General features: G+C 45.6%; 1 long non-coding RNA gene across 1 annotated transcript; it reads right to left on the bottom strand.

Moving 5' to 3' along the window:
- Positions 1–1,257: 1,257 nt before the first annotated feature.
- On the bottom strand, positions 1,258–7,591 carry LOC148137567 (uncharacterized). The gene is made up of 2 exons (XR_015754066.1): positions 7,324–7,591; positions 1,258–4,014 (listed from the first exon to the last, which is right to left on the bottom strand). It is a non-coding gene; the product is annotated as an uncharacterized LOC148137567 (long non-coding RNA).
- Positions 7,592–10,720: the final 3,129 nt, after the last annotated feature.

Here is a 10,720-nt window from a genome sequence, read left to right as displayed (position 1 = left end):
GTCGCTGCTCCTGACATGTCCTCCTGCATGCTCCCTTTTGTTTGAAAAAATGGAGGGGCATGGTGTCAAGAATGTTAGCAAGAGGCGTCCTGGTGATACAATTGCGGGCGGTGAACACAAAAGAAAGGCTACAACACTGGGAGAGAAGCTCAGTATTATAAAGCATTTTGAGCGTAAGGAGAGAATATGTGATAAAGCTCACTTAACAGGAATGAGGGAGTCTATGCACCATGATGACCCTCTGTCCCTGCGTTAATAATATTTTTAAATGGACTGTGTTAAATTTACTTTAGTTTTATCGATAAATATGATTTATACCTTCACTCAGACTGTGCTATACTGTGTGTCCACACGTCTGGGTGATTTTTGAGCCATCGAGAGTGTCTGCCCCAACCCCATTTTTCCCAGAGGCTCTATCACTTACATGAAGTGACTTTTTTATTAAGTGAGGTTTCACTGGAGTGGAAATGAAATGTGCATCAAACCATCTATTTTTGTCAGTCGTATTTGTGAATGAACGTGAGATTGTTTGAGGTTTTGTAAAGGTACGTGGGTTAACTTGCGTAGTAGTACTGTAATGAGTAATCTGTTCTTGTTTGTCAGTTGTTAAAGAATATGTTTGTTCACAATAAATACTTATGTCCTTGTTAATGACAAGACCTGATGTGAATTACATTTACTCTGAATTGCAGTCCATCAGCGAAATGGATCAGCTTGCTGGTTTAGTTACACATTTCTCTGATGGCTTTGTGGAATAGTGGAGCTCAACTGCTGGTGCATTCTTCCAGATGAGTTGAGACATGTACATGGGAGAAGGTGATGGGTTCAGGTTGATGAAGCCAAGAACTGTCCTGAACTTGAGACAAACATCTATCCCATGAACTCTGCTACTTCCTGCACAGATGCTGCCTGGCTTTCTGTTCCAGCATTATCCATTCATATGTCAAATTGTTTTCTCCAACGTTCTTTGTCTCCCTCTGATTGTTCCTTTGCTTGGGGTTTGGTAGATTTCAATAGATGTCAGCCAGACTAAAAGAACCACACAGGATGTGCTTGTTTAACTTTGTTGATTTCTCTCTGTAGCCCATCAGCTTGGAAACCAGACAAGACTCTTTTTTTAATATTGATGTTAGTTTAGGCTGGGACAAAGATTCTGACTGTAGCTGCTTTGTTTTAAACATTTTGACAGCCAGTATCGTCTTCAAATCTAAGTAGGTTATAAACAGTTTAGAATTGATGTAAATTCTGACACAAAGCTCAAGTGAAAATTGCAAATGATTTTATTATTTAATCTCATTGGCACAATTATTCACAGTAAACAGTACAGGCTTAGAGAAGTCTGATGGGCGATGACATGATGGAAGAAAGCTGTGTCCAAGTCAAATGACAAGGAATTGTAAATAAGACAACCTCAAAAACAATGTAGAAAGCTTTAAGTGACATATTAACCCAGCTTTACCAAGGACAAATGCAGAGGAGGTTGAGAAATTTCAAGCAAAACAGAACAAAGTAAAAATTAATTTAGATTGTAAATTAGAAGCAAGTTGCAGAACAGCCTATATTAAAATCCTGCATTATTACTGTTGAGGTTGAGGGGGCAATACCTAAGGTGTGGAAAAAGAGAGGCTGGATCCAGAAAGGAGTCAGGCGTAAGGGGATGTCAACCAACAGGAAACGTACATGTACAAACATTTGCTTTTGTTATTCTGTTGTTCATTGATAACTCAAAAGACGTAACATTAATTTCTTTTAATAATATTGGTTGAACTTGACTGGATCACAATGATGTTCAAGTACGTATCAATAGATAATAAAATCAGAACATGCTGGAGAAATTCAGCAGATCTGGCAGCATTTGTGAAGAGAGGATCAAGAGTTAATGTTTTTGAGTCCAATATGAGTCGCCTTCAGAGCTAGAATCAATCGATAGAGATTGCTCTGATTGACTAAATCATATCGACTTCTCAGCATTTCCAGACAACACTAATATGGGCTGGTGTATTTTAAGTGTATTTTAACATTTTCTACCCTATTCCACTAATGGGTCTCAGTGATTTATGAGGTTTTACTTTTGCGTTAAATGTGAACATACTGAGCCATCACTGTTCTAAAACAATGTGTGATATTTTTAAATTAGCAGTTTGAGTATATTTATGGTTTTCAAATACTCTGAAATTCTTCAGTGGTGAGCTGTAGTCCACATACATATCATTGAGATCAGCAGCCAGCAATTTTTAAAATTATTATTAATTTGTGGGACTTGGGCGTCTCTGCCTGGCCAGCATTGATAGCCCATCCCTATTTGCCCTTGAGAAGATGGGGGTGAGTTGCCTTCTTGAATCGCTGCAGTACATTTGCTGGGGGTTGACCCACAATGCCTGCCGGGTGGGAATTGCAGGAGTTTGACCCAACAACTGTGAAGGAATGTCAGTATAGTTCCAAGTCAGGGTGGTGAGTGGCTTGGAGAGGAACTTGATGGTGGTGTTCACAAGTACCTGCTGTCCTTGTCCTTCCAGATGGAAGTGGCCGTGGGTTTGGAAGACACTGTCTAAGGATCTTTGGCGAATTTCTGCAGTGCATCTTGCAGACAGTATACACTGCTACTACTGAGCACCAGCAGTGGAGGGATTGATGCTTGTGGATGTGGTGTCAATTGAGTGGGTTGCTTTGTCCTGGATGGTGTCGAGCTTCTTGAGTGTGGGGAGTATTCCATCACACTCCTGACTTGTGCCTTATAGATGGTGGATAGACTTTGGGGTGTCAGGAGGTGAGTTACTTGCCGCAGTATCCCTAGTCTCTGACCTGCTCTTGTAGTCACTGGTGTTTAAGTGGTGAGTCCAGTTGAGTTTCTGGTCAGTGGTAATCCCAAGGATGTTGACAATGGGGGATTTAGTGATGGTAATACCATTCAATGGCAAGGGGCAATGGTTAGAGTGTCTCTTATTGGTGATGGTCATTGTCTGGCACTTGTGTGGCGCGAATGTTACTTGCCGCTTGTCGGCCCAAGCCTGGATATTGTCCAGATCTTGTTGCGTTTGAGCTCAGACTGCTTCAGTAACTGAGGAGTCGCAAATGGTGCAGAACACTGTACACTCATCTGCCAACATCCTCACTTCTAACCTTATGACAGAGAGAAGGCTGTTGATGAAGCAGCTGAAGATTGTTGGGCCTAGGACACTACCCTGAGGGACTCCTGCAGAGATGTTCTGGAACTGAGAAGACCGATCTTCCATAACCAAAACCATCTTCCTTTGTGCCCGGTTTGACTCTAACCAGCAGAGTCCCCTGATACCCATTGATTCCAGTTTTGCTAGGTTTTCTTGTTACCATAGCTCAGGTCAAACGTGGCCCTTGATGTCTAGGTCTCATACCTCCCCTCTGGAATTCAGCTCTTTTGTCCGTGTTTGAACTTAGGCTGTAATGAGGTCAGAAGCTGAGTGGCCCTGGCGAAACCCAAACTGGGTATGACTGTCGCTGAGCAGGTATTGCTTGATAGCACAGTGGGTGACACCTTCCATCACTTTACTGATGAAGGAGGGTAGACTGATTGGGAGGTAATTGGCCGGGTTGGATTTGTCCTGCTTTTTGTGTACAGGGCATATCTGGGCAATTTTTCAAATTGTCGGATAGATGCCAGTGTTGTAACTGTGGTAGAATAGGGGAGGGGAATGGCAGATTCTGGAGCACAAGGTGGTTTTCCTCTGTTCTGTGTAGTTCCTCTGTGGTGCAGTGTGTGGCGGTTCATTGAAATAATGTTCTAATACAGCTTCGTTTATGGATGTTGCGATGATTGCTTCTGTAGTTCAGTATTTGGTCTGTATGTGTTGTTTTCCTGGAGATACTGGTTTGAAGTTCCCCATTGGCTGTTCGCTCTACTGTGACATCTAGAAATGATGTTGTTTTCCTCCTCTTTAGTGAATGTTATGCCAGTCAGAATATTATTGCTGGTCTTGAAGGTTTCCTCTAATTTGTTTTGTTTAGGTGTCATCAACGTGGTGGACCCAGAGGCTGTCCCTGTTGCTCAGAAGAGAAGGGGAGAGAAGAGCAGAGCATTAGTCATTGAGGACTCAATAGTTAGGAGGACAGATAAGAGGTTCTGTGGGAATGAGAGAGACTCACGGTTGGTGTGTCACCTCCCAGATGCAAAGATTCATGATGTCTCTAATTGTATTTTCGAGATCAGGGTGAGGAGGGGGGCAGCCCTGTGTCATGGTTCACATGGGCGCTTATGGCATGGTGGGGGAGGGGGAGTGGGGATTTGGGGTGGAGGTTCGGGGACCTGGGCTGGATGCTTGGTACTGGAGCGGGCAGCGTTGTTGACTGGTTTGTTGCCCATGCTGCATGCTGGCGGGGTGGGGCAGGGTGGGGTGGGGGGAGTGGGGTTAGGGGCTGGGCAGGTGTCACCCTGTCAGGGGTTTTCTGTGGGCCTCTGAATGGTTGTGGAGGGGGTCATGGGGTGGGGGCGGGCTGCGGGGGATGGGCACAATTGAAATGTGGAGCTTATTCAATGAACAGCTACTGCGTGTCCTTGATAAGTATGTACCTGTGAGGCAGGGAGGACGTTGTCGAGTGAGGGAGCAGTGGTTTACTAAAGAAGTTACTTTAATAAACTACTAGTCCAGACGGGATTGGGGTTCACAAGGAGGAGGTGTCATCGATTCTACAAGGTGTGAAAATAGATAAATCCCCTGGTCCAGATGGGATTTATCCTGGGATTCTCTGGGAAGCCAGGGAGGAGATTGCAGAGCCTTTTGGTTTGATCTTTATGTCATTATTGTCTACAGGAATAGTGCCAGAAAACTGGAGGATAGCAAATGTTGTTCCCTTGTTCAAGAAGGGGAGTAGAGACATCCCTGGGAATTATAGACCAGTGAGCCTTACTTCAGTTATGGGTAAAGTGTTGGAAAAGGTTATATGAGACAAAATTTATAATCATCTAGAGAGGAATATGTTGATTGTGGATAGTCAACACGGTTTTGTGAAGGGTAGGTTTTGCCTCACAAAGCTTATTGAGTCCTTTCAGAAGGTAACCAAACAGGTGGATGAGGGTAAAGCAGTTGATGTGGTATATATGGATTTCCACTGACACCCTCCTTCGACTGACTGAACTGGTCCTCACTCGAAACAACTTCTCTTTCCAATCCTCCCACTTCCTCCAAACCAAAGGAGTAGCCATGGGCACCCGCATGGGCCCCAGCCTCTTCTTAGGATATGTGGAACAGTCCATCTTCCGCAGCTACACTGGCACCACCCCCCACCTTTTCCTCCGCTACATCGATGACTGTATCGGCGCTGCCTCGTGCTCCCACGAGGAGGTTGAACAGTTCATCCACTTTACCAACACCTTCCACCCACCTCAAATTTACCTAGACCGTCTCAGACTCCTCCCTCCCCTTCCTAGACCTCTCCATTTCTATCTCGGGCGACCGAATCAACACAGACATTTACTATAAACCGACCGACTTCCACAGCTACCTAGACTACACCTCCTCCCACCCTGCCCCCTGTAAAAACGCCATCCCATATTCCCAATTCCTTCGTCTCCGCCGCATCTGCTCCCAGGAGGACCAGTTCCAATACCAAACAACCCAGATGGCCTCCTTCTTCAAAGACCGCAATTTCCCCCCAGACGTGGTCGACTATGCCCTCCACCGCATCTCCTCCACTTCCTGCTCCTCCGCCCTTGAGCACCGTCCCTCCAATCGCCACCAGGACAGAACCCCACTGGTCCTCACCTACCACCCCACCAACCACCATATACAGCGTATCATCCGTCATCATTTCCGCCACCTCCAAACGGACACCACCACCAGGGATATATTTCCCTCCCCTCCCCTATCAGTGTTCCGAAAAGACCACTCCCTCCGTGACTCCCTTGTCAGGTCCACACCCCCCACCAACCCAACCTCCACTTCCGGCACCTTCCCCTGCAACCGCAAGAAATGCAAAACTTGTGCCCACACCTCCCCCCTTACTTCCCTCCAAGGCCCCAAGGGATCCTTCCATATCCACCACAAATTCACCTGCACCTCCACACACATCATTTACTGCATCCGCTGCACCCGATGTGGCCTCTTCTATATTGGGGAGACAGGCCGCCTACTTGCGGAACGTTTCAGAGAACAGAGGACACCCGGACCAACCAACCCAACCGCCCCGTGGCTGAACACTTCAACTCTCCCTTCCACTACACCAAGGGCATGCAGATCCATCGCCAGACCATAGCAACATGACGGCTGGAGGAAGAGCGCCTCATCTTCTGCCTAGGAACCCTCCACCCATAAGGGATGAACTCAGATTTCTCCATTTCCTCATTTCCCCTCCCCCCACCTTGTCTCAGTCCCAACCCTCGAACTCAGCATCACCTTCCTAACCTGCAATCTTCTTCCTGACCTCTCCGCGCCCACCCCCACTCCGGCCTATCACCCTCACCTTAGTGGGCGGCACGGTGACACAGTGGTTAGCACTGCTGCCTCACAGCACCGGAGACCCGGGTTCAATTCCCGTCTCAGGCGACTGACTGTGTGGAGTTTGCACATTCGCCCCGTGTGTGCATGGGTTTCCTCCGGGTGCTCCGGTTTCCTCCCACACTCCAAAGATGTGCAGGTTAGGTGAATTGGCCATGCCAAATTGCCCGTAGTGTTAGGTAAAGGGGTAAATGTAGGGGAATGGGTGGGTTGCGCTTCGGCGGGTCGGTGTGGACTTGTTGGGCTGAAGGGCCTGTTTCCACACTGTAATGTAATGTAATCTAATCTAATCTTAACCTCCTTCCACCTATCGCATCTCCATCGCCCCTCCCCCAAGTCCCTCCTCCCTACCTTTTATCTTAGCCTGCTTGGCACACTCTCCTCATTCCTGAAGAAGGGCTCATGCCCGAAACGTCAATTCTCCTGTTCCTTGGATGCTGCCTGACCTGCTGCGCTTTTCCAGGAACACATTTTCAGCTCTGATCTCCAGCATCTGCAGTCCTCACTTTCTCCCTGTATATGGATTTCAGTAAGGCTCCCCACGGTAGGCTATTGCATAAAATACGGAGGCATGGGATTAAGGGTGATCTAGCAGTTTGGATCAGAAATTGGCTAGCTGAAAGGTGGTGGTTGATGGGAAATGTTCATCCAGGAGTTCAGTTACTAGTTATGTACTGCAAGGATCTGTTTTGAGGGCACTGCTGTTTGTCATTTTTATGAATGACCTGGATGAGGGTATAGAAGGATGGGTTAGTAAATTTGCAGATGATACTAAGGTCGGTGGAGTTGCAGGTTACAGAGGCATGTAGATAAGCTGCAGAGCTTGGCTGAGAGGTGGCAAATGGAGGTGACTCACTTTGATGGATCAACAGAAGTAAAGAGTCCTGGCTGATGGTAATATTCTTGGTAGTGTAGATGACCAGAGAGGTCTTGGTGTCCATGTACATAAATCCCTGAAAGTTGTCATCCAGGTTGATAGGGTTGTTAAGAAGGTGTGTTAGCTTTTATTGGTAGAGAGATTGAGTTTCGGAGCCATGAGTTCATGTTGCAGCTGTACAAAACTCTTCTTCGGCCGCAGTCGGAGTATTGTGTACGGTTCTCGTCGTGGTGTTTCTGGTAGGATGTGGAAGCTGTGGAAAGGGTACAGAGGAGATTTACTAGGATGTTACCTGGTATGGAGGGAAGGTCTTATGAGGAAAGGCTCATAAGGGACTTGAGGCTGTTTGTTAGAGAAAAGAAGGTTGAGAGATGACTTAATTGAGACATATAAGATAACAGGGTTAATTACGGTGCAGGTTCATAGTTCCTTGAAAGTGGAGTCGCAGGTAGATAGGATAGTGAAGAAGGCGTTTGGTATGCTTTCCTTTTTTGGTCAGAGTATTGAGTACAGGAGTTGGGAGGTCATGTTGCGGCTGTACAGGACATTGGTTAGGCCACTTTTGGAATATTGTGCGCAATTCTGGTCTCCTTCCTATCAGGAGGATGTTGTGAAACTTGAAAGTGTTCAGAAAAGATTTACAAGGATGTTGCCAGGGTTGGAGGATTTGAGCTATAGGGAGAGGCTGAATAGGCTGGGGCTGTTTTCCCTGGAGCGCCGAAGGCTGAGGGGTGACCTTATAAAGGTTTATAAAATTATGAGGTCATGGATAGGATAAATAGACAAAGTCTTTACCCTGGAGTCAGGGAGTCCAGAACTAGAGGGTGTAGGTTTAGGGCGAGAGGGAAAGATATAAAAGAGACCTAAGGGGCAACCTTTTCACACAGAGGGTGTTGTTTGTATGGAATGAGCTGCCAGAGGAAGTGGTGGAGGCTAGTAAAATTGCAATATTTAAAAGGCATCTGGATGGGTATATGACTAGGAAGGGTCATTCACGACTGGATGTGGAAGAGCTGCAGAGTTTCGATCTGATCCGTTAGTTGTGGGATCAGTTAGCTGTCTAAGACTTGCTGTTAATGCCATTTGGCATGCAGGTCATCCTGCTTGGTGGCTTCACCAGGTTGACACCTCATTTTTAGGTATGCCTGATACTGTTTTTGGCATGCCCTCCTCCATTGTCCATTGAACCAGGGTTGATCCCCTGACTTGATGGTAATGGTTGAGTGCGGGATGTGCTGGAGTACAGTTCTGGTGCTGTTGATGGCCCACAGCGCATTTAAAGTAAGTTACACAGAGGAATCTTACAACATGTTCCTTTTGTTTAAATATAAAAAGGAACTGAGTTTTATAAACTTTCTTTAATGATATTGACAGGCAATTATGCATATGACTTGTAAATATTCAGTTACAGTTCGGATGCCAGGCTGAACTTAGTTCCAAACCTATTTGCTATCTTTCACATGATTTGGATGGGTTTTGTGGCATTATGTCAAAAATCTCAGTCATTGCACAGCAGCCAAATGTGCTTCTTTTTGCCCGATTTTCTAAGAATTTCTCCCAGCAGCCTTTGTGAACTGCAGCACGAGGAGGACAGAACATCTCTTGAACAGGTAAAACACATTGACCAGCTGGTGGCCTTTGAGTATAACCATGTGGCACCCCTTATATACAGCAGCAAGAGGCCCCATTCTCTTCGATGTGTGGACAGTGAGGATTGAGAACTGTTTAAAAACCAATTGACGGTTCCATGCACCCTCCACTAGAATCCCCAGTGATTTTTTTAATGTTATCACCTTCAACCCGAAACATCAAAAGGTCATTACAAACTGTTTAATACATCTGAATTTGTAGAAAACCAGCTTACTCCTTAACAGAAATGGAACTCAACAGACCTAAGTAAAACTTTTTAAAGTCCTACTCCTACTCTACACTTACAGCACAGGGAATCACAGAATTGGCTTGGTGCAGAAGGAGGCCATTCAGCCTATCATGTCTGTACTGGCTCTTCAAGTGAGCATCATTGCCGAGTGTCAATCTCCTGTGTTTTTCCCGTACTCCTTTCACATTGTTTTTATCCAAACAAAGGGGTGGCACGGTGGCTCAGTGGTTAGCACTGCTACCTCACAGCACCAAGAACCTGGGTTCGATTCCAGCCTGTTTGTGTGGAGTTTGCATATTCTCCCTGAGTCTGCGTGGGTTTCCTCCCACAATCCAAAAGATGTGCAGGTCAGGTGAATTGACCATGCTAAATTGCCCATAGTGTTAGGTGCATTATCAGGGGGTAGAGGAATGGGTCTAGGTGGGTTACTCTTCGGAGGGTTGGTGTGGACTTGTTAGCTTGAAGGAACTGTTTCCATACTGTAGGGAATCTAATCTAATCAATTGTCCAATGTCTTCTTCAATGGAACCAGCCTCCCACCACATTTCCATGCAGTGCGTTCCAGACCCTAACTACCCGTTGTATGAAAATGTTTTTACTCACATCACCCTTTCTTCTTCTGCAGATCACTTTAAGTCCACCCTCCTTTCGTCTTGTTGCTTTTAGAAATGGGAACAGCTTCTCCCTATCTACTCTCTCCAGCCTGTTCATGATTTTAAAAACCCTTGTGAATCTCCTCTCAGCCTTCCCTCTAAGGAGAACAGTCCCTTCAATCTATCCTCATCCCAGGAACCATTACATCACATTGCAATACTTGCCTATATCCCAGTGGGTTAATTTTTTTAAATGTTATCACCTTCAACAGGAAAAGTCAAAAGGTAATTCTAAAATATTTATACATCATTATGAAGTATGATGTATACAGAGTCCAATGTAAGAAAAAAACTTAATAATAACTATCTAAGGGAATTAGGATCAGTGTTTGAGAGGGGAAGAGTGCAGAGTAGAGGGAACATTTAGATAGATGTGTTGACACAGGCCGATGAGCTAGAGTTTAAAGCTTTTCCGATTTATTTGGAGCCAGAAGGGAAATTCCTGGGTTGTTTTCGTTAATCAGCCTCACCACTGGGTAAGGAGTTGTGAGACAGAACTGTGAACAGGACTGTCTGAATCAAAGTCCCCTCTACTGGAATGATGGCTTTGATTGACTGCTCCACCCTCTGTCCCCGACTTGCTGTTTGTTCATAGTGGAACCGTGGCTGATTGAATTGCAATAGAGGGTTGCTGTGACCCTCTGCTGAGACTTATGAGACGAGTCTCAAGTTCAGATAATGGGGAATATGAAAAAACAAGTGACCCTTCAGACTTGCCCTTGCAGACCGCCACAACTCACTTAATTGGCCTTTAATTCCAGAAAAGTTCCTTCTGTTCTCGAAGACATTACAGACAAGAAGAACACAGTGTATAGCATGTGAGACTGTGATCATGTTTGCAGTG

The sequence above is a fragment of the Chiloscyllium plagiosum genome, unplaced genomic scaffold (assembly GCF_037043375.1).
Source record: "Chiloscyllium plagiosum isolate Xiang-an unplaced genomic scaffold, Cpla_swu_hap1 HiC_scaffold_42, whole genome shotgun sequence".
In the NCBI taxonomy this organism is placed as follows: domain Eukaryota; kingdom Metazoa; phylum Chordata; class Chondrichthyes; order Orectolobiformes; family Hemiscylliidae; genus Chiloscyllium; species Chiloscyllium plagiosum.
Note: the sequence above shows the minus strand (reverse complement) of the source record. Positions and strands in the feature narration are given on the sequence as shown.